This window comes from Triticum aestivum, chromosome 1B, assembly GCF_018294505.1.
Source record: "Triticum aestivum cultivar Chinese Spring chromosome 1B, IWGSC CS RefSeq v2.1, whole genome shotgun sequence".
Taxonomy (NCBI): Eukaryota; Viridiplantae; Streptophyta; class Magnoliopsida; order Poales; family Poaceae; genus Triticum; species Triticum aestivum.
Genome location: NC_057795.1, coordinates 91,509,704 through 91,536,901, shown reverse-complemented (window position 1 = coordinate 91,536,901; position 27,198 = coordinate 91,509,704). Strand labels below are relative to the sequence as shown.

At 49.5% G+C, this 27,198-nt stretch overlaps 1 long non-coding RNA gene across 2 annotated transcripts; it reads right to left on the bottom strand.

Moving 5' to 3' along the window:
* Nucleotides 1-343: 343 nt before the first annotated feature.
* On the bottom strand, nt 344-3,753 carry LOC123109348 (uncharacterized). 2 transcript variants are annotated; one of them, XR_006452587.1, is made up of 2 exons: nt 3,255-3,753; nt 344-3,139 (listed from the first exon to the last, which is right to left on the bottom strand). It is a non-coding gene; the product is annotated as an uncharacterized lncRNA (long non-coding RNA). The 2 variants fall into 2 exon arrangements; XR_006452593.1 differs by having other exon boundaries at nt 3,259-3,753.
* Nucleotides 3,754-27,198: the final 23,445 nt, after the last annotated feature.

The window sequence follows — 27,198 nt, the reverse complement described above, 5'->3', positions numbered from 1 at the left end:
TGTCGGCAAAGACATTTCCCGACGGAAAGGAGTTGTCGCCTATAGTCCTGCCGGGAAAGGTCTTTCCCGACAGATAAATCTCTATCGACAAAAAGTGTGACACCGTTGGTGAGATCTACGCCGACAGACATCTTTACACCGACAGACATTTATATACCGACAGTTCGTCTGATAGTGTGATATGGCGACAGATGGTGCGACACCCATTAATATGCCGATAGTTCATGTGACGATGTGCTACGCCGACACATTATGCATCATCCAATACTTATGCCGACATACTTGCTGTCAGGGCCTATATTTCAGTATAATTGCAGATGTACCATACATTACACAAAAGCAATTCATAATAATCATTTCATGTTCAATACCCAATACATATCATTTGCACTCTTCTATCCATTACAAGATATCATTAATCAATGCATTCATTTCATGTTCAGTACCCAATACATATACAAACATTTGCACTCTTCTATTCTTCACAAGATACCATTGATCAATGCATTTATTCAACATATATAAGATTTGTTAGTTTTCTTCACTCAAGTTAGCTACATCCATTAAGGAAATACATAAGTCAACATTCAGGTCATGGCCTCTTACAAAATATGATGGCCAAGTTCCTAAGAGACCAAATGTTTGATCACTACCACAAAAAAATTATGGAAGAGACCAAGTCTTCGATCCCCAAGCTGACATTAACTTCCATATAAACAAAATGTGTCAACCATGTTATGAACAAAAGCAGTCACCGGAACATCTTAGATCAACTTGTGGACTTGCTACTTTCTTCCATTTGCCCTGCAAAAGAACTCTTGAGCAATCTTAGAAAATAAGAATTGTGAGTGGCCATGGTCCCAAAGATCTAAAAAGTAGATGTGCCGCAAAACAGGTTACAAAAGATAACCTTATCAGCACGAACATCGGCCGAAGTCAGGCTAGCACCTAACATATCATATGACTTAATATAAAAATGTATGCGCTCATTGATAAAGCAATCAAATCTCTTCTAAGGCATCAGGAATAATTTTATTGTAATTTTAGATATTGGCATATGAAGTTCCTCAACCAGCAAATAATCAGATATGCACTTGTAAATATACATGTACTAGCAGTCATATATGTATGAAGTGCACTTGCACATGCCTCTCGTTTTGCTCGATAACAGATGCACTCTAGCTAGGCATCTAGGAGCTAGATCGGGTAATACATATATTACCAGATGTCTACTATGAGTTATTTAACAGTATATGTTACGGTCTGCTATAGCTAAAATCTGGCACCAAACATTAGGAGTAAATGCTGTAATTTTAGATATTTGCATTCCAGGTTACTCAATCAGCAAACAATCATATACACACTATTAAATATATACATGTACCAGCAATCATATATGTAGTATCAGGAGGTGCACTTAGATGAAAACAATCCATTTAATCCTAAAGAACTCATTTAATCGTAAAAAATTTCAATTTACAGGGCATTGATTGTGTTGCGGTTCATGCATGCGATGAAACATTATGTGGTATACGGTAGAGATTTGCATATGTTGTACTATGGTTAAAATCCTGAAACTAAACATATGCTGCAACAGGCTGCAACATCTATGTTTCTCTAAAATAGAGCTGGGTGTAATCCTGATTTGTGGCACTGAACTAAAATATGCTTCCCGGAAAAATAATGGTCAAGTATTTATTTTGTGCCTGATCTTTAAAAGATAGCAAGATTTAGTTTATATCTACTAGGAACCGCACTTTATGGTCATATATCCCACACAAGTTCTAAGTGTTAGGAAAGGTGATTACTTCATTTTCAGAGATATGCAGATTTTTCAGTTAGTGATCAAAATAGATATATGCTAGCAGCTAGCATTTTCTTTGGAGTAATTTCTCACAGGAATTTTCTTGCGTACTAAATCATACATTTCTCCTAGCTGCCATGATCAAGTCTGAACATGATACTATTTTGCATGATAATGGGGGTGCTGCTATACACATATAAAATGCAAGGATTGATAAGAAAACCTGACAATAAATTATCTAACACATTTCCACATCGCCAACTAAATTTAGATGTCAGCACTGGTACTGTAAGTATACCAATATTTTGCCAAGACTAACAAGACAGTTATTTTCTAGGATGCATGTACCATCTTTAAGAGTGACTTTCATGTGCTGCAGGAACAGAGTGTAAGTTAAAAAAACACAACATATAATATTCGGTAAACAAACACTCAAATTTCCAGTGTAAAAATCAGTAAAATGTTTCTGTACATTAGAGTTAAAATTTTAGGAATTTGGCATGTCCAAGCAGTTGCTACTATCTTCTCATTGCCAGTCCACAAGAGTAACTTCAACAGTCTCATGGTCAGTTCCAATAAAACAACCTCAAGCTTGAATAGATATGTTGTACTAATGTGGTTCCCAGGGTCAGATTTTATAAATTTGAACTCCAACTTTCTATATCGTTTAGTAGCTTGTACAGAGCTAAGACTGCTATATACAAGGTGTTCTAAATAAGTAAAAAGGAAGAGACATAAACATCTGAGAATTAGCATTCTGTAAAAATTTACCATTCAATTACTGACACAAGCAAAACTCCTATGAGTTACGTCCTTCATTAGCTTCACTCATGCCGTTCTTTGACTGGAAGAAAACATAAATATGTGTGAAACAGATGGTATATATCATGAGGAAGTATTGAATGTATACAACTGCAAGCACACAATCGTTTTCTTTTTCTTGGGTGGCTGTGATGACCCACTTACTTAGCCAGTGGCCCTTATATTTCCTCCTATTCCAGTATTCTTTTTCAGTTCCATAAGAGCTCTCACCTGAGATCTTATTTTTTGCAACATTGGCAAGCCATTATCATACACAAGGACCTCACTTTCTTATCATATTTCCGTCAGCTTTTGTCCTGCAAACGACACATATTAGAACATGATTTTACAGACAATAATGGAGACAACTCACAAAATTTTATATAAATCAGAATTCACATATGAAACCGTCGATTAGACAACTGGTCCAGGTCGTTGCTTTGTACACTGACGAACTGGTCAAAACTCTGCTATGAACCATGCTGCATGCGCTCCCTTCCTGTCCGTACAAGCCTAAGATGTTCCTAAACCACCCTACAATTACCCAAACACAAACAAGCCGGCATAAACTTGTTCGAACTAGATAGATCTAATGTGAAATCACAGTTTTGGACGAAAAATATTAAAAAGAATCAATGATGAAGGCTACCTACTGTAGGCAGATTTGGAAACACGGTAGGACAGAGGGGGTAGGGGAGACGTCGCAGGTGGTCGAAGAGGGGCAGTGGGGCGGCTCCTCGCAGCGTATGCCAGGTCGCCTCCTCGAACTGCAGGTTGCGAGGTGGCCCCTCGGGCTGTAGAGTACCTCCCGTCGGAGGCCGGGGCGACGAGAGACAGATCTGGGCCGGAGGTCGTAGTCTGGAGAGGTGGTGGCGCGAGGCTGGTCAGGGTCGGACGCCATGGCAGCGCTAGGAAGGTCAGAGTCTGGGGCGGTCGCGGCGCCAGGCAGGTCGAGGATGAAGCATACGGCGGCGCAAGCAAATCGACCGGCAAGGCGGAGGCCGGGGGCAGGGGCGGCTTGTGGCTTAGGTTTCGCTGGGGGTATGTGGTGCATGAGAGAGATGGGGGATTGGGGCAAGCGGAGACAACGAAAATTTTAGAGTTATCGCTTCGTGGGTGGTGCCACGCCCGCGCGGCTGGAAATTAGTGAGCCAGATACGGAGCAACGCCGACACTTTTTCCATTGCAAAGAACCACCGACACACAATCTAATCCTAAAGAAACCTATGCCGACACATAGTACGTCCGCAAATAATTACGCAATGCCGATAGATAGATTGTCAGATGTGTATAGCAACACCAACAATCAGTATGTCGGTATAGGTTGGGACAAAAAGAGTGTCGGCAATCCACACTTCTACCAACAGATGCATGTCGCCCTTGTGGTGTCGTGGTGTAGTGTATCTTCATATTTTCCCTGAAATATTTATTTAATATTGCACCCGTACACTTTGGTACGATCAGTTTGCTAGGGGCTTTTTTATTTTGAGCCCCATAACACGGCAAGAAAAGTCCGAACACTTTCGACAATGTGGCACCCCGAACTTATAGCACTATATGCATCAGCTCCGAATCATGTCTTGGGTCAATAGTTGGGTTAGCCCAGCTCCCTTGTTTTGGTACCTTACGTTCCGTTAAATCGGCTAAGGTAGCGCAAGGAGAACTACTGCGATTGTGTCCCGATTCTTCCGGACGAGCACCTCAGTAGAAAAAGCCGAAAACTGACCTTCATGATGCGGCGAGAGCTGGTCGCTGTTTGAGAGGTATTAAAATCCTTAACAATTTTCTTTCGCTTAAGGCGAGAATCGGCCTTGTCTGATTTAGGCGTGCATAGCGCCCCAGTTCGGCCTTCCGAATACTAGGGGCTTCGCCAAAATTTAAAATTATAGATTTCTATGGTCAAGTGAGAGTTATAAAGCCCCATAGTTTGATTCCCTTGTTCGCTGCGCTAAACATCTCCTTAAAGGACCAAAAATTTGGATAAAGAATGTTTGGGTTTTCCATGAACACCCCAGTACTAGTTACACGGGGGGCGGAAGCCGAAGACTGGCCTACTTTCAGATTTTGATAAACGACCGCAGAGAAGGTAATATTCTAAATCAAACAAAGTGTTATATAGCGCAAACAAAATCGTTATCATATTACAAAGACGACATGAGTACATTCACTCAAAGATTATGTTCTTGGCACACTCATTGGCCACAAAACGAGCGTCTTTCATAACGCCATCATAATATTTTTCGGGGTAGCGATGCTCCTTACCCTCCGGGGGTCCATCCTTCACGAGCTTCTCAGCATCCAGTTTGGCCCAATGCATCTTCGCGCGGGCAAAGGCCCGGCGGGCACCCTTAATGCAGAAGGATTGCTTGATAACTTCTAGCCGTGGACATGCATGCACCATCCGCTTTATTAGGCCAAAGTAGTTGTCGAGCAGGGTCTCGCCAGGCCACATCCGGACTATGAGGTCCTTCATGGCCTGTTCAGCCGCATTGTGGAGTTCGACCAATTGCTTCAGTTGGTCACTTAGAGGCATCAGGTGTTCGGCTCCAGTGTATTGGGACCAGAATAGCTTCTCCGTTGAGCTCCCTTCTTCAGCAGAATAGAACTCCGCAGCGTCCAAAATGCTGCGTGGCAGGTCCGCGAATGCCCCTGGAGAGCTCCGAATTCGTGTAAGTAAAAAAATGTCTCCTCCACATGCTTGCTCTGCATAAAGAATGCCTTAGCCGCTGCTTTTTGCTTGGCCTCCTGGATTTCCTGGAGGGCCTTTTGGGCTTCGGCCTTGGCGTCTGTCGTGCTCTGGAGGGCCTTCGCATGCTCAGACTCCTGTGTCTTGAAGTCACGCTCCAAGGATTCGAATTTCTTGCCGAAATCCTCGAGCTCTTGTTGTACCTCTCCCACCCGAGAATCTTGCTTTTCACGCTCGGTGCGCTCCGTGGCCGCCTTGGCTTCAGCCGCGAATAGCGCTTTCTTCAGGGCCGCCACTTCGGTCGTGGTCCCTGTTAAAAATCATGATGCTTTTTGTTAGCATCATCAATTTTTCTCCTCTATATGACACACGGACGGGGTTTCACTTACCTTTGTTCTCCTCAAGCTGCCTCTTCATGAGGCCGAGCTCTTCTTAGGCCCGCCCCAGGTCGCGCTTGAGTCCGGAACCTTAGATGTGCGCGCAGCGACGGTCAGCAGCAATGCCTGCTTGTTAACATAGACAAGTACTATCAGATTCCTGTGGTTTTTTAGTTGACCCTCTGCTTGGCTTTTCTTTCCGAACACCTAACAGAGTATCAGGGGCTACTATCTATTGGGTGATATTTCCTCACACTTTTTCATTACTTAACTCAAAGCCTGTTAGTAGGCTGGTGCAGGCTTCGGTCAATCTGCTCTTGGCGAACCGAACCTTCTCAATCACCATACTCATAAGAGTACGGTGCTCATCGTCGATGGAAGTGCCTCGAAGCACTTCCAACAAATTATCCGATGCCCCCGACTGGGTGGAGGTCATCGGCACGGCCGACTCGCCCTCCTTCGTGAAGGGCTGCCTACTGGAATCTGGAACCTTTGGAGCCTCCGGCGCAGTAACCGGTTGGGAGCCAGACTTGTTGTGGCTCCTGTCAGCATAATCCATGGGGGTCTTACCCCCCATGCGCCCGGCGTCTAGGATTTTGCCTTGGGGCATCTCCGGAACCATCGCCCCCTGCGCTGGTATCCTTCGGGACAACACCTCGGTGTCATCCGCAGGTCGTGGGGAGGTGGCCACCGGGAGTGAATTCATCTCCAACTCGCTCAGAGACTCCTGCGAAGAGGACGCCCCGAGATTGGACCCGGCCGGACTGCATATACATGTTTGGCGTTATTATAAACCATCAGGTCAAAGTCACATGAAAAAGCATTACAGAATGCGGATACTTACGACCGCGCCTGGGGCTTGCCCTTGGGCAGCCACTCCTCGTGGCTGTAAGCGGCGGTAGAGGAGTGATCTGGAAGGGACGCCTTTCCCTTCTTCGGCATCCCAACCTCCCTCGATGGGGCGGCCTTCCTTTTCTTCTCCTCTCCAGTGCGGGGAGGAGGCATTTCCTCATGTTTCCCCTGTCTCTGTGGGGATGAATCTTCCCCGTCATCCTCGGATGACGAATCTATCAGGGCCCTGCGCCGGAGACCTTTTCTGGTCCCCGCGGCCGCCTTCTTGGACCCTCCAGCCCCCTCGGTTGGGGCGGCCTTCCTCTTTCTCTCCTCCCCTTCGTGGGAGGAGTGCGCCTCGTCATCTTCTGGCGAGGCGTCTGGTGCGGCCTCGCGCCGAAGAACCTTCTGGGTCCCCGTAGCCTTCTTTTCGGCCTTTTTCTCCGGCACCTTGTAAGGTGCCGGAAGCAGCATCTTCGTTAGGAGTGCGTCCGCTAGATCCTCAGGCAGCAGAGCCGGACAGTCAATCCGCTCTGCCGTCTCCACCCAATCCTGTTTGGTCAGCATGGTAGCTTAAAAATCCTCCCACGAATATACTTGGGAAAGGAACATCTTGTGATAGTCAGAGGACTTACCGGATTGGCGAGGCGCTTTGCGCTGAGACCATGGTCCTCGGAAAGGGGAGGAGGAACTTCGCTGGCCTTGAATAGTACCTTCCATACATCTTTGTGCATCGTGTCGAAGAGTTCCAGCAGCATCTGGTGTTCGGCCGGATCGAACTCCCACATATCGAATGCCCGTCTTTGACACGGGAGAATCCGGCAAACAAGCATGACCTGGACCACGTTGACGAGCTTGATCTTCTTGTCCCTCATACTTTTGATGCAGGTCTCGAGTCCGGTCAGCTCCATGGGTTCACCCAGGCCAGACCCTCCTTTTCCCAAGAAGTGAGCCGCATGGGGATTCTGGATCTGAATTTGGGGGCCGCCACCCAGTTGGCGTCGCGCGGCTCAGTGATGTAGAACCACCCTGATTGCCACCCTTTCATGGTCTCCACGAAGGAGCCATCAAGCCATGTAACATTGGGCATTCTGCCCACCATGGGGCCTCCGCACTCCGCCTGTTAGCCGCTCACGATCTTTGGCTTCACGTAGAAGATTTGCAGCCATAGGCCGAAGTGGGGCTTGATGTGGAGGAAGGCCTCGCACACGGTGATGAACGCCGAGATGTTGAGGATGAAATTTGGGGCTAGATCGTGAAAATATAGCCCGTAGTAATACATCAGCCCGCGGACGAACGGGTGGAGTGGAAATCCTAGTCCACGGACGAAATGAGGGGGAAATACTACTCTCTCCTGAGACTTTGGGGTGGGGGTGATCTGTCCCTCCGTCGGAAGCCTGTGCACGATGTTTTCGTCCAGGTATCCGGCCGCCCGGAGCTTGGTAATGTTCTCCTCTGTGACAGAGGAGGCCATCCACTTGCCTCCCGCTCCGGACATGCTGTGGTCCTATGGAGAAGGTGAGAACTTGGATGCTGGGGCTCGAGAATGCGAGAACAGTTGAGCAAAGGAGGAAGAAGTCGTGGGTGAAAACGGGAGATCCTTATCCCTTTATAGACACGGTGAAGGATGTGCGTCTCCCCACTTGCCTCTCGAAATCACTCATTTTACAAGCGCCACGATCGATGGCGCGGTTGGGTTACCCATGCCCGTATTGATGAGGATCCCGCGATAAGGGGACATGATCTCGGCTTTGACAAGACGTGCCAAAGAAACCACCTCGCGATGTGTGCGGGAGCTGGTTGTGAAAAAACGGTTCGAATAATGACCGGACCATGGCGTGCTGTCACGCTGTGAAGAGTTGTCAGCAGTTTAGATTTGTGAAATATTGTTCTCTCTACGGTGGTATGTGAAATTTATCTTACAGATCCAGACACAATTCAAGTGTTCTAAGATTACTTTGGAGTATTCAGAGATGGAACCCGCCTTGCAATGCTGAAGATAATCTGTGTGTTGGACTCATCGTCATCGAAGCCTGGTTCAGGGGCTACTGTAACGCCCCGGATTCGATGCGCCAGGTGTCTGCCAGTTATTCGTCATTGTTTGCCATGTCATTTGCTTGCGTGTTGAATATTGTCATGTCATCATGTGCATTTCATTTTGCATACGTGTTCGTCTCATGCATCCGAGCATTTTCCCCGTTGTCCGTTTTGCAATCCGGCGCTCCTATGCCCTCTGGCGTCCCCCTTTTGTCTCTCTTCGTGAGTGGGTGTTGAACTTTCTCGGAATGGCCCGAGGCTTGCCAAGTGGCCTTGGTATAACACCGGTAGACCGCCTGTCAAGTTTCGGGCCATTTGGAGGTCGTTTGATACTCCAACGGTTAACCGGGTAACCGTAAAAGCCTCCTTCTCTTTGCAGCCCAACACCCCTTCCAAATTGGCCCAAAACAAATCAAACTCCCATCCATGCTCTCGATCGTTCGATCATGATCGTGTGGGCGAAAACCGTGCTCCATTTGGACTCCCCTAGCTCCCTCTACCTATAAATTAGTCCACCTCCCCCGAATTCGCGGATGAAATTCCCCCGAAACCCTAGCCTCTTCCTCCTCCTGCCGCCGGACGTGTCCACCCCGCGTCGGACACGTCCAGTGCCGCCGCCCGCGCCCACTCCGGAGCCGCCACGTGGCCCAGCCACCGTGCCCCGCCGCCTGGCCCGCGGAGCCCACGGCCGGCCCGCCTGAGCCGTGCCGGGCCCGAGCGTCTGCGCCCCCGGCCCGCGCGCCTCCCGGCCGCGCCGCCCGAGCCTCCGCCGCCTATCCTCGCCGCCGCCGCGCCGAGCCACGCTTCGCTCGCCGGCGTCGCCGTCCTCTGGCGCCCCTCTGCCTTCGCCTCCTTCGCCGACGCCCGCCGCCTGCAGCTCCGGCCGGCGCCCGCGCCTGAAGCTCCGGCCGCCGGAGCGTGCCATCCCGCCGGTCGCCCTCCGCCGCTAGTTCGCTGTCGGCCATCTCCGGTGCCGGATCCGGCCGGGGCCACCCCGGATCCGTCGTCCCCGGTCTCCTCCGGCCTCCCCGCGCCCTCTCCGGCCATCTCCGGCCACCTCCACGTTCATCTCCGGCGAGGTCCGGGAAGATGGACGAGATCCACCAGGAATTGAACCAAACGGGATCCCCGCGTCCCGGATATCCCCGTCCCGCGTTGACTTTCCCGGAGGTATAATTTGCCTGTCCCCAGTTTCCAGTAATTTTCATGCCATGTTTGACCTGCTGTAACTCTGCATCGTAGCTCCGTTTTGCGTGTGTAATATGTCTAATTGTTCGTCTCGAAGAGTAAATCATTTCATTCCATTGCATCATATTCGTTTGAGGTCATCGTTGTAGGAGTGCTTCATAATGTTTTCTGCTGTCTGTTAACAGAACGAGCTCATTTGTCATTTTTGCCATGATTGATGTGTGCATCCTATGAGGTTGATGTCTTCATGCGTTTTAATCTATGCCATGTCTTCTTTATAGAGGTTCTTACCATGTATTTTTGTGATGAATGTGGTGACTAGCACAAGCATGCAAACTAGGCTTCGTGATATTGCTAATTTTAGTCCCTGTTCTGCTATTATTTTGATGCCATGTAAACTTGATGCTACAGAGAGATCCATGCATATTTTGAGATACTTCAGTAAGGGTGTTTTGAACATATGGTTATTGTCTATCCATTCATGCCCTTTTTTGCAATTATGGAGTAGTCTAGCATGTCATTTGAGTGCTCTACTTTTGCTTCAAAATGTTTCCTGGCAGATTGTTTACATGTTATTCAATTTGGCCAAGGTTGCTATAGTTGATCCTTGCATGCTATGGACTTGTTCTTGCCTTGGTTTGTTTCACAAACATGTCTTCTTGATGATGCTATGCTTATCTTGTCATGCAATGACTTGTGGTGAGTGATTCGAGCTTGTTAAGTAGTGTACTTGATGTTGCTGTTTTGCTAGGCTGAATCTGTTAGTTCGTGATGCTATATAAACATGTTGCTACTAATCATTCTATGCATAATCTGGAGATGTTCCATAAACATGTTTTGATCTACATGTCATCCTCTAACCATCCATGCCCCTGGTAGCATTTATAGCTTGTTGTAGCTTGTTCATATCTTGCTCCAAAGTTGCTTGAAAATGTTGTTGTCAGCCTGTTAACATTAAGTTCAGTTGTTTCCATGTGTTTTACTAGTGATCCATGCACCCTATGACCTTGCTTAGCTTCACAAATATGCCTTCTTACTGTTGGGTGCCTTGTCATGCCATGTATTGCTCTGTAGTGAGTTGCACAAGCTCATTTACATGCCTTCATAATTCTGTTTCTGCCATGTATGAATCCGTAATATAACTTGCTATGTTTACGTGGGTGCCATCATATTTTCTGATCCTTTTTGGCTTATGGTCAGTAAAGGACATTTGATCTATGCAATTATTAGATTCATGCCATGCCTTTGTTTGCCATGATAAGTTCCTGTAACATGTTGTTTGATAGCTCTAAACATTGCATCGTGATGTTATTTTCTGCAAAGTCTGAAATTGTTATAACTTGCAATCTTACCATGTGTGTTTGAGCATGTTCTAGTGATTTCTAGAGATAGCTCAGTGTTCATGTTTTGTTGTGCTTTACCTGTACATCATGCCCATGTCTTTTGTTTTCATGTTGGGGTGCTGTAGCATGTTGTTTTTGTGCTTGCAATATGCCTAGTTGCTGTTTTGGACAGCTTGTCCTTTAAACTTGTTTCATGTGCGAGTGTTGAACCGTTGCTCCGTTTCGAGTGTGCTCTATATGAAACTTGCTTGATTTTGCATGTAGTTTCATATTATCATGTTGCATCCTTGTTTTGAGGTGTTTGCTGGATATTTGGGTGCATTTTGCATCAATGCCATGTTTAACTTGTTTTGCTCATATCTTCTAGGCCGTAGCTCCGAATCTAATGAACTTCATATGTAACTTGACTAGAATCTCGTGTAGATCATCTTTGTGCATCTTAACTTGCTGTTTAACAACTTGAACATAAGGTTTATTCAGATCTGGACCAATTTCGAAATATGCATATGAGGACTTACCGGAATTGTTATATGTAGTTCCCGGCCTCATTTAAACTTGCCTTGATGTGTTGCTCTTGTTTGCATCATCTCTTGCCATGAGTAGCTTCATGTAGTCTTGTCATGCATCATGCTTGTTCGTGCATCATGCCTTGTTCATGTGTGGTGTGTTTACTATGTTGTGTGCTTCTTCTTGTTAGTTCCTGTTTCCGTTGCGATCGTGAGGATTCGTTCGTCTACGCTTGGTTCGACTTCATCCGTTCGTCTTCTTCATCGACTCGTTCTTCTTCCTTGCGGGATTTCAGGCAAGATGACCGCTACCCTGGATCTCACTACTATCATTGCTATGCTAGTTGTTTCGTTCTATCGCTATGCTGCGCTACCTATCACCTGTTTATCAAGCCATCCCATATTGCCATGATCCTCTAACCTTTGACACCTTTCCTATGCAAACCGTTGTTTGGCTATGTTACCGCTTCGCTCAGCCCTCTTATAGCGTTGCTAGTTGCAGGTGAAGTTGAAGATTTCTCCATGGTGGACAGGATTTTTGTTGGGATATCACAATATCTCTTATATTATTATTAATGCATCTATATACTTGGTAAAGGGTGGAAGGCTCGGCCTTTTGCCTAGTGTTTTGTTCCACTCTTGCTGCCCTAGTTCCCGTCATACCGGTGTTATGTTCCCGGATTTTGCGTTCCTTAGGCGGTCGTGTGATTTATGGGACCCCCATGACAGTTCGCTTTGAATAAAACTCCTCCAGCAAGGCCCAACCTTGGTTTTACCATTTGCCTCACCACCACCTACCCTTTCCCTTGGGTCGGCCAACCCAAGGGTCATCTTTATTTTAGCCCCCCCCCGGGCCAGTGCTTGTCTAAGTGTTGGTCCGAACTGAGCTGCCTGCGGGGCCACCTTAGGACAACTTGAGGGTTGGTTTTACTCGTACCTAGTCTCATACGGTGTTGCCCTGAGAACGAGATATGTGCAGCTCCTATCGGGATTTGTCGGCGCATCGGGCGGCTTTGCTGGTCTTGTTTTACCATTGTCGAAATGTCTTGTAAACCGGGATTCCGAGTCTGATCGGGTCTTCCTGGGAGAAGGTCTATTCCTCCGTTGATCGCGAGAGCTTGTCATGGGCTAAGTTGGGACACCCCTGCAGGGTATAATCTTTCGAAAGCCGTGCCTGCGGTTATAGGCAGATGGGAATTTGTTAATGTCCGGTTGTAGATAACTTGACACCAGATCCGAATTAAAACGCATCAACCGCGTGTGTAGCCGTGATGGTCTCTTTTCGGCGGAGTCCGGGAAGTGAACACGGTTTCTGGGTTATGTTTGACGTAAGTAGGAGTTCAGGATCACTTCTTGATCATTGCTAGTTGACGACCGTTCTGCTTGCTCTCTTCTCGCTCTTATTTGCGTATGTTAGCCACCATATATGCTTAGTCGCTGCTGCAGCCTCACCACTTTACCCCTTCCTTTCCTTTAAGCTTTGCTAGTCTTGATACCCATGGTAATGGGATTGCTGAGTCCTCGTGGCTCACAGATTACTACAACAACAGTTGCAGGTACAGGTTATGCGATGATCATGACGCGAGAGCGATGCTTGCTTGCGTTGAGTTCTTCTTCTGCTTCTTCGATCAGGGGATAGGTTCCAGGTCGGCAGCCTGGGCTAGCAGGGTGGATGTCGTTTGAGTTTCTGTTTGTGTTTCATCCGTAGTCGGATGATGCTCTATGTATTGTGATGTTGTATTCATGTGGCATTGTATGCCTTATGTATGTATCCCCATCTATTATGTAATGTTGATGTAATGATATCCACCTTACAAAAACGTTTCAATATGCGGGTCTATCCTTGGTGGGACCTTCGAGTTCCTTTTGGATAGGGTCGCATATTGGGCGTGACAAGTTGGTATCAGAGCCTCGACCGACCCTAGGAGCCCCCTTGATTGATCGTGTAGTTTGGCCGTTGTTGAGTCTAGAAAAAAACTATTTTCGGAGTCTAGTTATATCGGAGAGTAGGAATTCGTTTTACTCCTCAGCCCCTTCGTCGCTCTGGTAAGGAATCTTGACATAGGTGTTTTGAATTACTCCTCTTCCCTTTCAAATTTTCTTTAGGTTCACGCAGTTGGTTTTCTGATCGTTGGTTCTCACCTCTTTTCATCCGGTGCATTTCTCGTCAAGTCGACTCGAGCCTCTTCATCATTGAGTTCAATCCTCAGTTTTCTCTGAACGAAGTTATTTCTCTGTCCTCAGTTGTTTTCTTTTCCCACCCGCCCTCCCTATTCTTCTTCTCGGAATCGGAGTCCATAATCGAGTATCCATCCTACTCGTGTGAAGCCTTTGCTTTCTTTCCTCAATGATTTCAACCGGTGTTTTCTCTTCAAGATATTCGTCGATTCCCCCTTCCAAGTTGTCTTCGTTTTCCCGCCCTCCCACCCTCTTCTTCCCGGAGCCTCAGTCTCTTTCGAGCATCAATTTTCATTCGTATGGAGGTTTTCAGTCTTCCCTCAATCATCTCAACCGGTGAATTCTTGTCTCGGTGGACGTTCTTTATCTCTTTTCTTCTCCGGTGGATTCAATTCCATCTTCGGTAGTGATTATATTCTTTCCCTTTGATCAAGTATTTTCCCTGCTTGTTCGCCTCTCGTCAGTTTATCATTCCGGAGTGTTCAAGACATCTCAGGAGATTCGTCTGTGTTCCAATTAATTCGAGGTTGCCACCTTATTCAAATATTTCAATTGTTCCGGTGCTTCATCTATCTGTTCAACAATCCCTTTTCAATGGTGTTATCTCTTCAGTGGGCCCTAACCCATAGGTCTTTTCCCAGGATCTTACCTGACTCTTCTGATTTCCAGAGCTTTTCTCAAATCATTTTGAAGTTTGACGTAAGAATGGATTTCATCAGTCAGATGCTTTTCCAAGATCGATTTCAATTTTTTTCCATTGTTGGCTAAACCTCTCTGCTTTTCATTCTCCCGGAGTATCTCAATAATTTTGGTGGTGTTTCTCGTCGGCATTTGAAGACCGAAGAAGAGTTTTCCTCTCAATCTTGTCCGTTCTCTCGAAGTTTCGTGGTTGTAGCTTCATGTTATCCTCGCGAATTATTCCATTTGTCAGATATTCCTTTTTCTCACCATCCGGAGTTTGTCAGAAGTTGTTTTCCCATTTCTTTTCACCGAAGGCCATCATTCCAGAAGAATTCATCGTCCTCACATTCCAGTTATCGTTATCCAATTATCCCGGTGCTTCGTTCAAGTGTTCTTTCATCAGCTCATGATCTCCTTGTTCTTTTGCATCTAAATCCCCTCGAACATATTTGTTCTTCTAATTATTCTAGTGATTCATTCTCTTTCATCAGTCATTTTCGAATTCTAACGGTGGTTCATTCAAGATTCCTTTTCCCTTGATTATCATATTAATTCATTCGTTCTTTCCAATCCTACCGGTGGTTCATGAAGATCTTCTAAAGTTTGTGACATGTCACTTCTCAATCCTTTTCAAGAAGAATAAGTAGTATGGAAAATCCATTGTTTGTCATCAGTTTAATTTGATGAAGGATAAGCATACAATAAATCTTATTCTTATTTCTTCAAAGTGATTAATCCCTTCCTTCCGAGTTTGTTCTTGATGAATAAATTCTAGTTCCAATGGTTTTTCATCTTTTCTTTTCCGGAGTTCAATTTCCTCAGCCATTTCGTCGGAACCACAATCTCTATCACCGCAAGGCTCATCTTATTCTCATATCCTTCATTCTATCTCATCATATTTTTGATACCGGAGTTCTTCATGGTGGTTCTTCATGATTTAATTCATTAGTCAAGAGTTCATCAAGATTTTGTCGGTGGAGTTCAAGTATCTTTTCTTCTCGCATCTCGAAGTGCAATTAATCCTCTGTATTCTTTTGAAGTGGAGTTTTGCATTTCTTCGTTCTTCTCAGATATTCAAATCCGTTCAACCCTTCCTTCTAAGTTCTTTTCATTCAATTCTTTCAATTCTTCCGGAGGCATTGTGTTGTTCATCTCATCAAGTATCATTCCATCCTCTCTAGTTCATGTTCTATTCCTTCCATTTTAACCGGAGTGCTGCCTAAATCCTTTCAGTCTTATTCGTTTCTTATCTCGTTCTAACCGGAGTGGTTTCATAGTCTATCTGATTCCGTGAGCTTTCGATTCTCGTCATTCTTGTCGTTCCTCTCTTCTTCTCGAGTGCTCTCGATTCTTTGCTTCTTCTCTTGAGTTCTTGTTTCACCTGATCCTTTTCCCTTCCGTCTCGGTCCTAAGATCTCGGGGCGAGATCTCTTGTTAGTGGAGGAGTGTTGTAACGCACCGGATTCGATGCGCCACGTGTCTGCCAGTTATTCATTGTTGTTTGCCATGTCATTTGCTTGCGTGTTGCATATTGTCATGTCATCATGTGCATTTCATTTTGCATACGTGTTCGTCTCATGCATCCGAGCATTTTCCCGGTTGTCCGTTTTTCAATTCGGCGCTCCTATGCCCTCTGGCGTCCCCCTTTTGTCTCTCTTTGTGAGTGGGTGTTTAACTTTCTCGGAATGTCCCGAGGCTTGCCAAGTGGCCTTGGTATAACACCGGTAGACCGCCTATCAAGTTTCGGGCCATTTGGAGGTCGTTTGATACTCCAACGGTTAACCGGGTAACCGTAAAAGCCTCCTTCTCTTTGCAGCCCAACACCCCTTCCAAATTGGCCCAAAACCCATCAAACTCCCCTCCATGCTCTCGGTCGTTCGATCACGATCGTGTGGGCGAAAACCGTGCTCCATTTGGACTCCCCTAGCTCCCTCTACCTATAAATTAGTCCACCTCCCCCGAATTCGCGGATGAAATTCCCCCGAAACCCTAGCCTCTTCCTCCTCCTGCTGCCGGACGTGTCCACCCCGCGTCGGACACGTCCAGCGCCGCCGCCCACGCCCACTCCGGAGCCGCCACATGGCCCAGCCACCGCGCCCCGCCGCCTGGCCCGCGGAGCCCACGGCCGGCCCGCCCGAGCCGCGCCGGGCCCGAGCGTCCGCGTCCCCGGCCCGCGCGCCTCCCGGCCGCGCCGCCCGAGCCTCCGCCGCTGTCCTCGCCGCCGCCGCGCCGAGCCGCGCTTCGCCCGCCGGCGTCGCCGTCCTCCGGCACCCCTCCGCCTTCGCCTCCTTCGCCGACGCCCGCCGCCTCCGCCGCGGGACAGCAGACGCCCGCGCCCTACGCCCGCTTTCCGCCGCCCGCGCCTGCAGCTCCGGTCGGCGCCTGCGCCTGAAGCTCCGGCCGCCGGAGCGTGCCATCCCGCCGGCCGCCCTCCGCCGCTAGTCCGCTACTGGCCATCTCCGGTGCCGGATCCAGCCGGGGCCACCCCGGATCCGTCGTCCCCGGTCTCCTCCGGCCTCCCCGCGCCCTCTCCGACCATCTCCGGCCACCTCCACGTTCATCTCCGGCGAGGTCCGGGAAGATGGACGATATCCACCAGGAATTGAACCAAACGGGATCCCCGCGTCCCGGATATCCCCGTCCCGCGTTGACTTTCGCGGAGGTATAATTTGCCCAAGTCCCCAGTTTCGAGTAATTTTCATGCCATGTTTGACCTACTGTAACTCTGCATCCGTAGCTCCGTTTTGCGCGTGTAATATGTCTAATTGTTCGCCTCGAAGAGTACATCATTTCATTCCATTGCATCATATTCATTTGAGGTCATCTAGATGCCTGAATCATCGTTGTAAGAGTGCTTCATAATGTTTTCTGCTGTCTGTTAACAGAACGAGCTCATTTGTCATTTTTGCCATGATTGATGTGTGCATCCTATGAGGTTAATGTCTTCATGTGTTTTGATCTATGACATGTCTTCTTTACAGAGGTGCTTACCATGTATTTTTGTGATGAATGTGGTGACTAGCACAAGCATGCAAACTAGGCTTCGTGATATTGCTGATTTTAGTCCATGTTCTGCTGTTATTTTGATGCCATGTAAACTTGATGCTACAGAGAGATCCATGCATATTTTGAGATACTTCAGTAAGGGTGTTTTGAACATATGGTTATTGTCTATCCATTCATGCCCTTTTTTGCAATTATGGAGTAGTCTAGCATGTCATTTGAGTGCTCTACTTTTGCTTCAAAATGTTTCCTGGCAGATTGTTTACATGTTATTCAATTTGGCCAAGGTTGCTATAGTTGATCCTTGCATGCTATGGACTTGTTCTTGCCTTGGTTTGTTTCACAAACATGTCTTCTTGATGATGCTATGCTTATCTTGTCATGCAATGACTTGTGGTGAGTGAATCGAGCTTGTTATGTAGTGTACATGATGTTACTGTTTTGCTAGGCTGAATCTGTTATTTCGTGATGCTATATAAACATGTTGCTACTAATCATTCTATGCATAATCTGGAGATGTTCTATAAACATGTTTTGATCTACATGTCATCCTCTATCCATCCATGCCCCTGGTTGCATTTATAGCTTGCTGTAGCTTGTTCATATCTTGCTCCAAAGTTGCTTGATAATGTTGCTGTCAGCCTGTTAACATTAAGTTCAGTTGTTTCCATGTGTTTTCTAGTGATCCATGCACCCTATGACTTGCTATTGCCATGCTTAGCTTCACAAATATGTCTTCTTACTGTTGGTTGCCTTGCCATGCCATGTATTGCTCTGTAGTGAGTTGCACAAGCTCATCAACATGCCTTCATAATTCTGTTTCTGCCATGTATGAATCTGTAATATAACTTGCCATGTTTACGTGGGTGCCATCATATTTTCTGATCCTTTTTGGCTTATGGTCAGTAAGGGACTTTTGATCTATGCAATTAGTAGATTCATGCCATGCCTTTGTTTGCCATGATAAGTTCCTGTAACATGTTGTTTGATAGCTCTAAACATTGCATCGTGATGTTATTTTCTGCAAAGTCTGAAATTGTTATAACTTGCAATCTTACCATGTGTGTTTGAGCATGTTCTAGTGATTTCTAGAGATAGCTCAGTGTTCATGTTTTGTTATGCTTTACCTGTACATCATGCCCATGCCTTTTGTTTTCATGTTGAGGTGCTGTAGCATGTTGTTTTGATGCTTGCAATATGCCTAGTTGCTGTTTTGGACAGCTTGTCCTTTAAACTTGTTCATGTGTGTGTGTTGAACCGTTGCTCCGTTTTGAGTGTGCTCTATATGAAACTTGCTTGATTTGCATGTAGTTTCATATTATCATGTTGCATCCTTGTTTTGAGGTGTTTGCTTGATGTTTGGGTGCATTTTGCATCAATGCCATGTTTAACTTGTTTTGCTCATATCTTCTAGGCCGTAGCTCCGAACTAAATGAACTTTATATGTAACTTGACTAGAATCTCGTGTAGATCATCTTTGTGCATCTTAACTTGCTGTTTAACAACTTGAACATAAGGTTTATTCAGATCTGGACCAATTTCGAAATATGCATATGAGGACTTACCGGAATTGTTATATGTTGTTCCCGGCCTCATTTAAACTTGCCTTGATGTGTTGCTCTTGTTTGCATCATCTCTTGCCATGAGTAGCTTCATGTAGTCTTGTCATGCATCATGCTTGTTGTGCATCATGCCTTGTTCATGTGTGGTGTGTTTACTATGTTGTGTGCTTCTTCTTCGATAGTTCCTGTTTCGTTGCGATCGTGAGGATTCGTTCGTCTACGCTTGGTTCGACTTCATCCGTTCGTCTTCTTCATCGACTCGTTCTTCTTCCTTGCGGGATTTCAGGCAAGATGACCGCTACCCTGGATCTCACTACTATCATTGCTATGCTAGTTGCTTCGTTCTATCGCTATGCTGCGCTACCTATCACCTGTTTATCAAGCCATCCCAAATTGCCATGAACCTCTAACCTTTGACACCTTCCTATGCAAACCGTTGTTTGGCTATGTTACCGCTTTGCTCAGCCCTCTTATAGCGTTGCTAGTTGCAGGTGAAGTTGAAGATTTCTCCATGGTGGACAGGATTTTGGTTGGGATATCACAATATCTCTTATATTATTAATGCATCTATATACTTGGTAAAGGGTGGAAGACTCGGCCTTTTGCCTGGTGTTTTGTTCCACTCTTGCCGCCCTAGTTTCCGTCATACCGGTGTTATGTTCCCGGATTTTGCGTTCCTTACGCGGTCGGGTGATTTATGGGACCCCCTTGACAGTTCGCTTTGAATAAAACTCCTCCAGCAAGGCCCAACCTTGGTTTTACCATTTGCCTCACCACCACCTATCCCTTTCCCTTGGGTCGGCCAACCCGAGGGTCATCTTTATTTTAGCCCCCCCGGGCCAGTGCTTGTCTAAGTGTTGGTCCGAACTGAGCTGCCTGCGGGGCCACCTCGGGGCAACTTGAGGTTGGTTTTACTCGTAGCTAGTCTCATCCGGTGTTGCCCTGAGAACGAGATATGTGCAGCTCCTATCGGGATTTGTCGGCGCATCGGGCGGCTTTGCTGGTCTTGTTTTACCATTGTCGAAATGTCTTGTAAACCGGGATTCCGAGTCTGATCGGGTCTTCCTGGGAGAAGGTCTATTCCTTCGTTGATCGCGAGAGCTTGTCATGGGCTAAGTTGGGACACCCCTGCAGGGTATAATCTTTCGAAAGCCGTGCCTGCGGTTATAGGCAGATGGGAATTTGTTAATGTCCGGTTGTAGATAACTTGACACCAGATCCGAATTAAAACGCATCAACCGCGTGTGTAGCCGTGATGGTCTCTTTTCGGCGGAGTCCGGGAAGTGAACACGGTTTCTGGGTTATGTTTGACGTAAGTAGGAGTTCAGGATCACTTCTTGATCATTGCTAGTTCACGACCGTTCCGCTTGCTCTCTTCTCGCTCTTATTTGCGTATGTTAGCCACCATATATGCTTAGTCGCTGCTGCAGCCTCACCACTTTACCCCTTCCTTTCCTTTAAGCTTTGCTAGTCTTGATACCCATGGTAATGGGATTGCTGAGTCCTCGTGGCTCACAGATTACTACAACAACAGTTGCAGGTACAGGTTATGCGATGGTCATGACGCGAGAGCGATGCTTGCTTGCGTTGAGTTCTTCTTCTGCTTCTTCGATCAGGGGATAGGTTCCAGGTCGGCAGCCTGGGCTAGCAGGGTGGATGTCGTTTGAGTTTCTGTTTGTGTTTCATCCGTAGTCGGATGATGCTCTGATGTATTGTGATGTTGTATTCATGTGGCATTGTATGCCTTATGTATGTATCCCCATCTATTATGTAATGTTGATGTAATGATATCCACCTTGCAAAAGTGTTTCAATATGCGGGTCTATCCTTGGTGGGACCTTCGAGTTCCTTTTGGATAGGGTCGCATATTGGGCGTGATAGCTACCGAGGGAGTCCTGGATAAGGGGGTATCCGGACAGCCAGACTATATGCTTTGGCCGGACTGTTGGACTATGAAGATACAAGATTGAAGACTTCGTCCCGTGTCCGGATGGGACTCTCCTTTGCGTGGAAGGCAAGCTTGGCGATCCGGATAATAGATCTCCTTCTCTGTAACCGACTCTGTGTAACCCTAGCCCCCTCCGGTGCCTATATAAACCGGAGGGATTTAGTCCGTAGGACAACACAATCATAATCATAGGATAGATCCTAGGGTTTGGCCTCTATGATCTTGTGGTAGATCAACTCTTCTAATACTCATATCATCAAGATCAATCAAGCAGGAAGTAGGGTATTACCTCCATTGAGAGGGCCCAAACTTGGGTAAACATCAGGTCCGCAGTCTCCTGTTACCATTAGCCTAAGACGCGCAGTTCGGGACCCCCTACACGAGATCCGCCGGTTTTCACACTGACAGTGTCCACCATACCTACCTATATGCGGTATTTACCTGCCATTCCAAGTAAATTTGCATGTGCCAAACTCTAAACCTTCAAACAATAATCTGTTTTGTATGTCCGAATCGCTCATGTAGCGACTAGGGGCTGTCAGTATCTTCCATGCTAGGTGGGTTATTCTCAAGATGAGTGGACTCCGCTCATCATTCACGAGAAAAATGGCTGGTAACAGGGATGCCGAGTCCCATGATCAAAAAGATCAAAATCAAATAAAAAATAATTGCAAACAAAACTCCCCCAAGAGTGTTGTTGGTATGGACGGTACCCTGTTGTTTCGGATAGCCGTGGAGTGTGATTGTTGTCGGATTTCGGGTTCCGACAGACCCTCTAGATTCCAACACTGGGGTGCGCGCGGAGATTTCGCCCTCTACCTACCTGCGCCTCACCGCCTCGCTATGGATCTAAGCTATGAAAAGAGCAACACAAGAGACACAGGGTTTATACTAGTTCGGGCCACCATTGTGGTGTAAAACCCTACTCTAGTTTGTGGTGTGGTGGATTGCCTCTGGGGCTGATGATGAACAATACAAGGAAGAACAGCCTCGCGAGGGTCTGTTCTTGGCTGGTGCGATGAACTGCTAGGGGGGAGTCCAGTTGCTCTCCCAGGTGATAATCCGATCGATTTCTAAATGCCTCTACCTTGTGGGTGGCTAGTCCTATTTATAGGCAAAGGCCCTGGGCCTCTTCCCAAATATTGAGCGGGAAGGGCGCCAACAATTGGCCATTTTGAAGGCGAACATCTAGTACACTTATCCTGACTAAAGTCGGTCCTAGCCTACCAAAGACTCTGGCGGTGATGCCGGCTTGGGCTCCACGATGACCTCCATCCTGCAGTTCCGCTGGTCTTGGTCTCGTTCCACTGAAATGGATGCCTTTGCTTGATGCTCTTGCCTGTGCTTGCTCCCTTAGCACCAAAGAGGAAACAAGGACTCTGCGCAGGCCGGCGCCCGCCTGGCCTTGGTCGTCATGGCTTGCATCATGGGCACCTCGTGAGGTACCCCGCCTTGGTCTCTCCGCCTCCTAGCGAGCCTGCCTGACGAGGTCATGCCAGAGGAGGCTTCCTGTCGTCCACCCCGCGAGGCTTGGCCCCTCGCGAGGGTCTTGAACTCATGCCGATGAAGATGGGCCGTGCTGGGCTGGCTCTTGAGCCACGCCGTAGGCCGCAGGCAGGCAAGTCTGGGGACCCCCATTCCCAGAACGCCGACAGTAGCTCCCGGGCCCAAGGCGCGCCCGGACTTGGCTGACCAGAGAAGCGAGGGGGAAAGTGCGAAGCGTCGCGGGCCCTAACAGCCTACGGCCTTGGGCGCCGCGTGGCGGTTGACTGGACGTGGGCGCCTTAGCAACTGCGTGAATCGACAAAAGAGCGGCATCTGCATGGGCTTTGCTTCCCTTGTTTCCTCCGGTCTTTGCCCAGATCCCCTTTGTTGCGCCCTTCCTTTCTGCCTCCGAAATCTTCAGATCTACTTCGACCGCATGCCCTAGCGAGACATGGCGCCTCGCCAGACCTCGGCCGAAGCTTGGTACTCACCCGCCTTGGATTCACCGAACGTGTCAGAGGTGAGCCTTGCCCGGATGCGCCGGATGGTGGCGGCGCAAGGCATCGATGGGGAAAAGGTGTTCAAGGTTGGCTCCGCCCTCCCTGAGGGCCAAGGGAGCACCTTCTATCCGCTCTTTGTAAGCGACATCGCTGCCGGTCTGGTACCTCCTTTTTCTGAGTTCTTCTTCTCTGTCCTCCGCCATTACGACCTGCAAGCTCTGCACCTTCACCCCAACTCTGTCCTTCTTCTGGCGATCTTCACCTACTATTGCGAGGCTCACGTCGGGGTGCAGCCCTCGGTGGCCTTGCTGCGCCACTACTTTTCCCTCCGGTCCTCTCGTGGTCCTCTCTCTGCGTGCGCGAGCTTTGTCGCGTATGGCGGCTCCAACGCCATCTTGAAGCCCGGGAAGAGGATTGAGGGCTTCAGGAGCAAGTGGGTCATGGTAGATGCTGGGCACATCCATCCTCGGCTGATTCTGCCCACGGAGCAGCCCACGAGCTCCGATGATTGGTCTTGCGCGGAACTTGTGGACCCCTGCATGAAGCCTGTGTTGGAGAAGATGGACGCGGATCTGAGGCCGGTGAACATGGCGACGGCGAAGCTGACTGGAGCGTTGCTCCCGAGGGAGTCCCTGGAGCACCAGGTGGCCCCGCTTCGTAAGTACTCGCTTCATCTGTGGAGGCCCCGCCTGAGCCCCGCAGTCTTGGCTGACAAAGATCTGGCCGCGGTCCTCCAATCTTTGGTCAGAGGAGACGTGGCGAGGCTGGAGGGCGCCCCTGTACCCTTGTTCCTTCGGGATGACTGGGAGCAGGTGGTGGACTCCACGCCCGTCTTTAATGGGGACGGGCCCGTGCCCACTCAGGTTGCCGAGGACCCGGCGGCCCTGGCGACCGTGAACGTGTCCTCCAGTGACTCCAGCGAAGAGGAGGAAGAAGAGGAGCGTGAAGAAGGGCTCGACTCTGAGGCTACCGATGGGGAGTCGCGAGCGCCCCTCCCCTGGCGCAGGTCCCGTGCTCTTCGCCTCTTGCCGAGCGACGATGAGGATGACGACGAGCGGGGCGGCGAGAGCTTGCCCCTGATCCGGAAGAAGGATAGGACTGGGCTGGTCCCCCTCGGGTCTGCCCCGGCTCCGAGGCAACCCGCAGACACGCCTCCTGCATCCGAGCCTCTCGAGGCTGATCCCAGCAGCCGGCTATCGGGCTTCAAGTACGGCTAGAGGTTGCTCGAGCTTGCGAGCGGCGACCAGTAAGTGCTTGATTCTTGTTTACACTCCCTGTTTAGTCGCTAAGGCTTGATGTCCGTATCTCTTGGCTAGGCTGGCCCCTGCGGCGAAGAAGCTGAAGGGGACTCCTGAGGTTCCGTCTGGGGCAGCGCCTCCGCCCGTGAAAGGAGGTGACTGCAAGGCGCGGGCCTCTCCTGCTCGGTCGTCCTCGCGAGGCCTGGTGGAGCTGGCTGGGGCGAGCTCAGCCCCCATGGCCCAAGCGACTCCTGAGGTGTCCTTGCCTGATGCCACCACCATAGCTGTTGGGGTGCAGCAGGTCCCGCCTCAGGATGTTGTGGTTACGCCACCGCCCTCTCCTCCTACTCCACCGACTGCTGTCTCTCCGACTCCTTCCACTGTCCTGGATCGTGTTGCTGCTGAACTGGACCGGCTGCGGCAAGATCTTCTGGGCGCTGACCCTTGCTTGGTGGCCGGGAGCTTGGAGCTGGCCTTTGGCTGGATTCGTTCCGACGCTTCGATTCGGGTGACACTAGTTCAGGCCTCGACGGCTTGCGACGAGGAGAAGCTGGCCGTCCTTGAGGCAAAGGTTGCTCGCGATGTCGCCTTGGGGGAGGTGGCCGATGCCCAAGGTCCCTGCAAGGCGCTGGAGGGCGAGCTGCAGGGCCTGCGGGACCAGCTTGCCAAGGAGGTCCGCATTTGCCAAGAGAAGGAGGAAGACTTGAAGGCTCGTGAGGCTGCCATCAAGGACCGAGGCGCCAAGCTTAACAAGCGTCATGATCACATGGGCGCACTGGAGCAGGAGTTGGAAGCGAGGAAGGTCGAGCTGGACGCCAAGGCGCGGGTCCTTGCTGAGGACCGTGAGGCCTTCACGGAGATGGAGGTGAAGGCTCGCGGCTTGCTGAGCTCGCTTTACGACAGCGGCCTGGAAAGCCCGCTGGCCGGTGCCGAGGATGGTCCCGCCAAGCTACTCCCCTTCCTAGTCCGTGCTCTTGAAGATGTCACCCTTGGCCTTGGCCCTACGGCTGAGGCCGAGGCACGTGTCCTGTCTTCTGCCGCACTGACGTAGGTCCTTACCCACGTCTAACTTCGCGATCCCAATGTCGACCTCGACAGCCTGCTAGAGCCAGCGAGCGGCGAGCTTGCCGCTGCCACTGCTGAGGCTGTGAAGGGTCGTGCGGAGGCTCTGCTGGGGAAGTTCCGGGCCTTCAGCACCAAGCCGAAGTGAGGTGCTGCTGGTCCTGCAGCTGGCTCTTCCGCCAACAAATGACTCCATTGTGGTTCCTGTTCTGCTTTCAGCTCCTGCAACATGCATCATGCCTCGGGGAGGCGTTTAAACTTGTGTTTGGTGTAGTGATAACAGTTATGGACTGTAATATTTGCTTTTGAATTCCTTGAGATTTACGCTCTTCCTACTTGCTTATGTTCTTCGCCGGTAGAGCCCGGCCCCGCGCATACCTCAGCCGCCGTTAGCCCCGACCGGAAACCAGGACGGGACCAAGGAGTGAGGGGCTACGTGACAAGTTAGGCTCCTGAGTCGCGATGCTCAGGAGTCCCCCTTGGCGCACAAACATCAAGTAGGGAGGTGAGATGTGTGGGTGAATCTACCATTCTACATCTGCGGAGCCCGGCCCCGCGCATACCTCAACCGTCGTTAGCCTTTCGGAACTAAGGAGTGAGGGGCTACGTAACCAATTAGGCTCCTGAGTCGCGATGCCCAGGAGTCCCCCTTGATGCTCAAATGGCCTTCGTACCTTGGCTCCGCTCGAGGAGGGACGTGCGACGAACCAGGCCCGAGGGGCCTGGCTGGGTGGCGTATGCCTGGGTGTGACCTAGGCGCAGCCCCCGTGCCCAGCCCCCTCGCGCGGCACTCCTGAGGGGAGGCGTTGCGATGAGGCCAGACACTGAGCTCTGGGCTCCCTGAGGTTGATGCGGCCGGGGGCCACCCTTAGTTGTTTATCACCAGCGCGGAGCATAGCGCTTCCGTATGTGTACGGGCATAGCCGCTCCTCAGCAGTGTCGTCAGCCAGCACGGAGCATGGTGCTTCCACTGGTGCGTGGGAGGGGGCTCCCCTCCGGGAGGAGCCCCCGGGGCGTGTACAGCCCCGCCCTGACACATGGCTGGCACGGTAGGGCCTGAGGAGGTGTATCTGGGCACCCGTGAGCTAGCGCGGGACTCACGGGGCCCTACCTCAAGGCGGGTTGCGCCTGGCATTGGGCCTTAACTTGTGATGTGTTCCTGCAAATTTTGCTAGATGTCGACGCTCTATGTCCTCGGGTCCCGGCCCTCGAGCGGGTCTTAGCCGTCGCTGGTTTGCTGTGGACAAAGCCATAGGGTGAGGGCTGGAGGGCCAGTAAGAGCCCTGAGTCGCGATGCTCAGGTACCCCCCCCCCTTGAATGCACAAGCTTGGTTAGATGCCGACGCTCTACATCCTCGGGTCCTGGCCCTCGAGCAGGTCTCAGCCATCGCTGGTTTGCCGTGGACAAAGCCAGAGGGTGAGGGCTGGAGGGCCAGTAAGAGCCCTGAGTCTTGATGCTCAGGTACCCCCCATTTAGCGCGCAAGCTTGGTTAGATGCTGACGCTCTACGTCCTCGGGTCCCAGCCCTCGAGCGGGTCTCAGGCGTCGCTGGTTTGCCGTGGACAAAGCCAGAGGGTGAGGGCTGGAGGGCCAGTAAGGGCCCTGAGTCGCGATACTCAGGTACCCCCCCTTTAACGCGCAAGCGGCTGACATGAAGGAAGAAGAGGTGCCGCGGACAGGCATCAAATAACAAGCATCATGGGTCGAATGCATGGCCCAAAAATAAATGCAATAGGGGTACATGCCGCTGGGTCTGTCTCGAGCGACTTGGGGATGATGCAGCCTGAGGGGCGCCCCCAACAAGGTAAGCTAAAAACATGAACAAAAGGGATACATGTCGTAGGGACGGATCCATGCGGCCTGGGAATAATGCAGCCCTGGGGGCGCTCCCAGCTAGAAATGAAACTTGAAGGATGTCACCTGATAGCATTGAAGTCGAAGGGGTGCTGAAGTAGCGGACGTCACGGG